Below are 6000 nucleotides of genomic sequence, written 5' to 3'. Positions count from 1 at the left end.
AATAATTTTTTAAGCCTTTCAATATTAAAAGAAATAACCAAATATTTGCACAATGGAGAAAAAGCTTGAACAGCTAATATGGGATAACTCAAATGTATGGAAGAAGACCTAGTTGAAATTGCAACACCAAAAATGGAGTTCAGATTCCCACCAAAACCAATACTTAAAACCTGAATTATATAGCATTATCATTCATATTGTCACAAAAAGTTGGTTAAGATTACCCCAATAAAAGTATAGCATTAGAATGGACATAAACATACATAACTAACTTAAGAAACTGCAAAAAACTATAACATTAAAACTTAATTTAATTAAAAACAATAATAGTTTATTTTACATGAGTTTATCAAATTTCATATATTCGCTAAAATTACGAAAATGACTTAACAAGTAAGTTTTTCTCACCAACCAAAGAAACAAATTGTAACAAAGTTGAAAAATCAATATCTACATACCTAAACTAAATAAAACATGCATTAAAAGGTATTGTAATTCTTAAGATTCCATTTGGGTCCTAAGAACACGTCCTAGAAAAATAGTAGGAAAAAAATGACTTGAACTTAGACAAATTTCACTCATTTAGCTTAAGTTTAGCTTAGCCCTTCTTATTTTTCCCTTTAAAAAAATATTTTAAAAAAGTATATGAAAAAATTATGTCACTCACTATAAAATCTTTGTAGTGTTGATCAGGGGAAAATGTAAGACCTTGAGGCAATCAGAAGGTGAGGGAGAGAGGTTTTGGCTTTTGAGACTATAGAATTAGAAATAAATAAAACCTTAGAGAAACTCAAAGAAGAAAGCTTTTTGCTTTTGAGAGCAAGCAGGATGGTGGATGAGAAATAATAAGAAAATGTGAAATAGGAAATGTTTACACTTTTTAAAAGCAAATTAAACAAGAAAGAGAAAGTGCATTTGTTTTAACAAAAACAAATGTTTGAAAGATTTGAAAATGCAAAGCAGAGTCTGTTAAGAACAATGGAATACCAATTCTTTCTCCAATCTTTCTGGGATTTGACTCTTTTTAAAATGATTAAAAACTGCTGGCTGTGTTTTCCTATGTATGCATGCTCATGGTAACCATCATTCGTTTTCTCCTTTAATATTTGCCATGGGTGGGGTTGGTGAAATCTTAGACATCATTCTTGGTCTTATGTAAAATCGTTCCAATGCTTATACCTAACGCGTTAACTTACAATTGCAATACCAAATAGCATACAAATTCTAATAAAATTTTCTATTTACCACCAGTAATTTGCAAGAATCACACAAGCAAAACTTTTAATTACGATATATAGTATAAAAATAATTATAAATTTAAAATTTAAAATTTAATTTTATTAAATATAATTTCTAAAAATAATTGCATAAAATAATTAAATTTTAATTTTAATTTTACTTTTCATTAAAACCTATAATTGAATGTAATTTCATTAAATCAAAGGGGAAAAAATATAAATATGCCCTCATTCATTTTGGATTTTTTTGTGAAAAAATTAAATATTTATCAATTTTTTAAATTTGTCAAACAATAATATGATCATATAGTTTATATGTAATTTTAATAACTTTAAAAGTAGTACTGGTATAGTTTTATTCTATAAATCGTAAAATATTCGTTGGGATTATTTTATTTTATACTTAGTAAATGAATGATTTTAAGATTCTTTTAGCAAAAATAACAAAAAATTAAAAAGAGCTCATAGCCTTTGCATGAAAGTGTGGCATTGCACGATTCTCCCAAGAAAGCAAAAAATATTGAAGAAGACAAACTGTGTGAATCACATAGGTGATTTTGTCGTGTAGGCAGATGGAAAAACTAAAAACTCAGCTAGCAAAGTCCTCGAAGGCCACGTTAGAGTGGATGTGGCCTAATTCAGTGCTTTTTGGCATTTTAGGTTGCCCTTATCCTACATGTCGTCTTTTATCTTCTTGTGGATAGTTGGTAGGTTGGTTTTCCCTTCTCTCATTTCTTGCCTCTTCCCCCACCATTTAGCTTGTATCAAGTATGGGTGTGCAAAATTCAGTTTTAATCGAATTAATCGATGGAATCGATTTAATTTGATTAATCAATCGATTATTGAATTAATTTTGATCGATTAATGAAAATAATTTTAAAAAAATTTTAGTTTTGGTTAATTCGATTCGAAGTTCGAATTAACCAAAATTTTAACCGAAATATAACATAATCCAATTATAAAATGAAAAATACATGAAATAAGTCATTTAGTTTCATAACTTGTTAGAGTTTCTAACATAGTACTTTGATAATTGAATATTTCATTGGATAATTTTATTTAATTTGTTTAAAAAATTAGAAATTAAGACTTTAAAATATAATTTAACTTAAATATATTTCTTATTCGATTAACCCAAAAAATTAACAGAATCGACTAAATTAAATTTGGTCAGTTAATTTTCAAAATTCATAAATTCAATTTGGTTAACGAAAATAAAATAATATAATTCAGTTAATCTGGTTTTGGATAATTCGATTTAAAATTAATTGAATTGATCAAATAAACACTCTTAATTTTAAGTGTTTCCCATTCGTTAGTTTCCTAATAGTCAGGTATTTACCAACAAATTAAATTAAATAAAAAACTAACGTAATAAAATCACAACAATCACAAACACTTCCTCTACCTATTACTACTATTTATGATCATAATAATTTTTTAATTAAAAAAATCAATTTGAAAGCTTATTGACTTTTGAATCAATTACTATATTATTGGAGTTGGTATTTAATATTATGAGTTTGAAGAAGCTTATATAAGTAATATCTTTTTCAATTTAAAAAATTATTAAAATGAAAAAAAAAATCTAAGGATAAATTAGAACTTAAAAAAATGAATTTGGGAGTTCAATTCTTTAACTCAACTCAAATCGTAAAAATGAGATAAAAGTTAAGTAAATACTTTAGATTGAAACTATATAACCCGTGAAAAGCTCATGCCGTTATTGCTCTTTTTAAGAAATTTTATATTTATGATTTTAATCTAACTTTCATTTTTTACATCTCATATGTTAAAAGAAAAAAAAATCAATCTTGTACCACTATTTTTTATCTTAAGTGAATACTAAATAAACAATCTACTTTATTAAGAACGGTAATCTATTTAAATAATCCTAAATAACTAAATAATTTACATGTTAAATAAACAAATAAAAAAATTAAATATAATCATCTATCACGGATTATTCACGTTGCATAAACTAATAATATAATTAAATACAATATAATAAAACATCATTAAATAATCTTATATTTCTTTAATTGAATATAAAAATTTTATATTTTTCTTGATAGAATCGAACATAAAAAATTTAACATTATTCAAAATTTATCAAATAAAATTATTCAAAGAGAAGAATCAAATTAGATTAAATTTAAACAAAAATTATTTGATTGAGTTCAAGTCAACTTTTATTAGAATTTTATTAAATGATAAAATGTAAAAAATAATATTTTAAAAATAAATAGAAATACAGTAATATGTTTGTTTTAAATTAAAATTAATTTATTTTATATGGATGAAAAAATATATGATTTTATTGGATTTGACAATTTTAAACATATACATGACAAGATATCAAAATGACATAGGAAAAATCATATAGGTTTTAGAAAAATATGTTCCGTGTTTAATCACGTCAATATAAATTTTGGCATGTATAAGACAGCGAAATATGTTTAATTAAATGTGTCACACAAGAACATAAATAAAACATATGAAACGTATTGGTCACATTTGAGACGTTTAACACGTTTAATAGTTTTTATATTTATTTTAATTTAATATAAATATATAAAACTATTTTAATTTAATAGTTTTTTATTTTAAAAAGTAATGATTTTGATATGAAATTTATAATAAAATATTTAAAAGTAAATGTTATAATTAGTTTTATCAAATTATTGTAATTATTCTTTTAAATAATTAATTGATTATTGATTTATTCAATTATTTTATCAAAGTAAAAACAAAAATAAAGAAATTTTACTTTAATAGAATTCTAACCTATCCCACCATTAGTCCACACACTTAACTGGCCCACCCAAAATGTTTTTAGCACATTCTACCTCTAAATATAGTACCTAAACATATGACGAACAGCAACTAAACTAAAGGTCAAAAGCTAACGCATCTTAACGATATTATAATGTGCCAGAACAATAGCATCAGTATCAATAATCTTGGTTCCAATTTGTGCATATATAGCTTGTGAAACTTTTCAACCATATATATTGTAATAGTATATATGAATAACAGTTCTTCACAATTTTGTTTCCTAAGAAATGGTTGGAACCTTAAGCCAAGGATACCTACGCAAACTACCTTCCATGCTTACCACATGAGCTAATCCTAGGCATATATTTTTCAAATAATTTGGAAGTATATTGAAAACAACTCAACTACACATAGAAACTGAAGTGAAATTATTTTCTGTGGAGATTTAAAAAAATAACATGATGAAGATACATACAACTGCCAAATAAAGAAAAGAATAACTTCAATCAAAATAAGAAAAACATACATTTAATTGCAATCTTTGTCTTCCCACTGCTGTGTAACTCTAAACAAATGAGAAACAACCCAAAATAGAACATTAATGCATGCAACTTTTGAACTAATTTAAGGATAATCAATTAAGGCTTTTTCTTCATTTTGCCCTTTTCTAACATGAAAAACAATTAAAATTAATTAAGAAAATTTCAAATTCTTACTTGGAACTACAAAAGGAACTTCAGTAGCGGTGATTTTGATGGTTTGGATACTTTTTGAATTGCATTTCCTAAATGGATAAATAATTTTTTAAACCTTTCAATATCAGAGGAAATGACCAAATATTTGGCCAATGATGAAAAGCTTGAACAACCAATATGGGATAACTCAAATGTAGGGAAGAAGACTTAGTTAAAACTACGACACCAAAAATCGAGTCGAGATTCCCACCAAAACCAATGCTTGAAACTTGAATTATATAGCATTATCATTCAAATTACCGTAAAAAGTTTGTTGAGATTGCCACTATAAAAGTATTGCATTAGAATGGACATAAATAGACATAAATAGCTTAAGAAACTATAAAAAACTATAACATTAAAACTTAATGGAATTAAAAACAATAATAGTATATTCTACATGAGTTTATCAAATTTCATATATTCGTTAAAATAATGAAAACGACTTAACAAGTGAGTCTTCCTCACTAACCAAAGAAACAAAATGTAACAAAGTCGAAAAATCAATATCTACACACCTAAACTAAACAAAACATGTGTTAAATGGTATTGTAATTCTTAAGATTCCGTTTGGTTCCTAAGAACATGTCCTAGAAAAGTAACAAGAAAAGTATGACTTGAAGTTACAAAAATTTCACTCATTTAGCTTAAGTTTAGCTCAACCCTTCCTAGTTTTCCCTTTAAAAAAAGGTTTTTAAAAAAGTAGAAGACAAAATTATATCACTCATTATAAACACTTTTTAGTGTTGATCAGGGGAAAATGGAAGACCTTGACTCAATCGGAAAGTGAAGGAAAGAGGTTTTGGCTTTTGAGACTATAGAACAAGAAATAAATAAAAACGTTAGAGAAAATCAAAGAAAAGAGCTTTTGGCTTTTTAGAGCAAGCGCGAGGGTGGATGAGAAATAATAAGAAAATGCGAATGGGAAATGTTTACGCTTTTTAAAAGAAAATGAAATAAGAAAGAGAAAGTGCATTGTTTTAATAAAAAAATAATTGTTTGAAAGATTTTAAAATGCAGAGTGGAGTTTGTTAAGAATAATGGAATACTAATTTTTTCTTCGATCTCTTTGGGATTTGACTTTTTTTAAAATGATTGAAACTGCTGGTTATGTTTTCCTGTGTATGCGTGCTCATGGTAGCCATCATTGGTTTTCTCCTTCAATATTTGCCGCGGGTGGGGTTGGTGGAATCTTAGACATCTTTCTTGGTTTTATGTAAAATCATTCCAATGCTTACACCTAGCTCGTT

The sequence above is a fragment of the Durio zibethinus genome, chromosome 25 (assembly GCF_047325235.1).
Source record: "Durio zibethinus cultivar Kanyao isolate XHJ-2024 chromosome 25, ASM4732523v1, whole genome shotgun sequence".
NCBI classification, from domain to species: Eukaryota; Viridiplantae; Streptophyta; class Magnoliopsida; order Malvales; family Malvaceae; genus Durio; species Durio zibethinus.
This window is presented reverse-complemented; position numbering follows the sequence as displayed.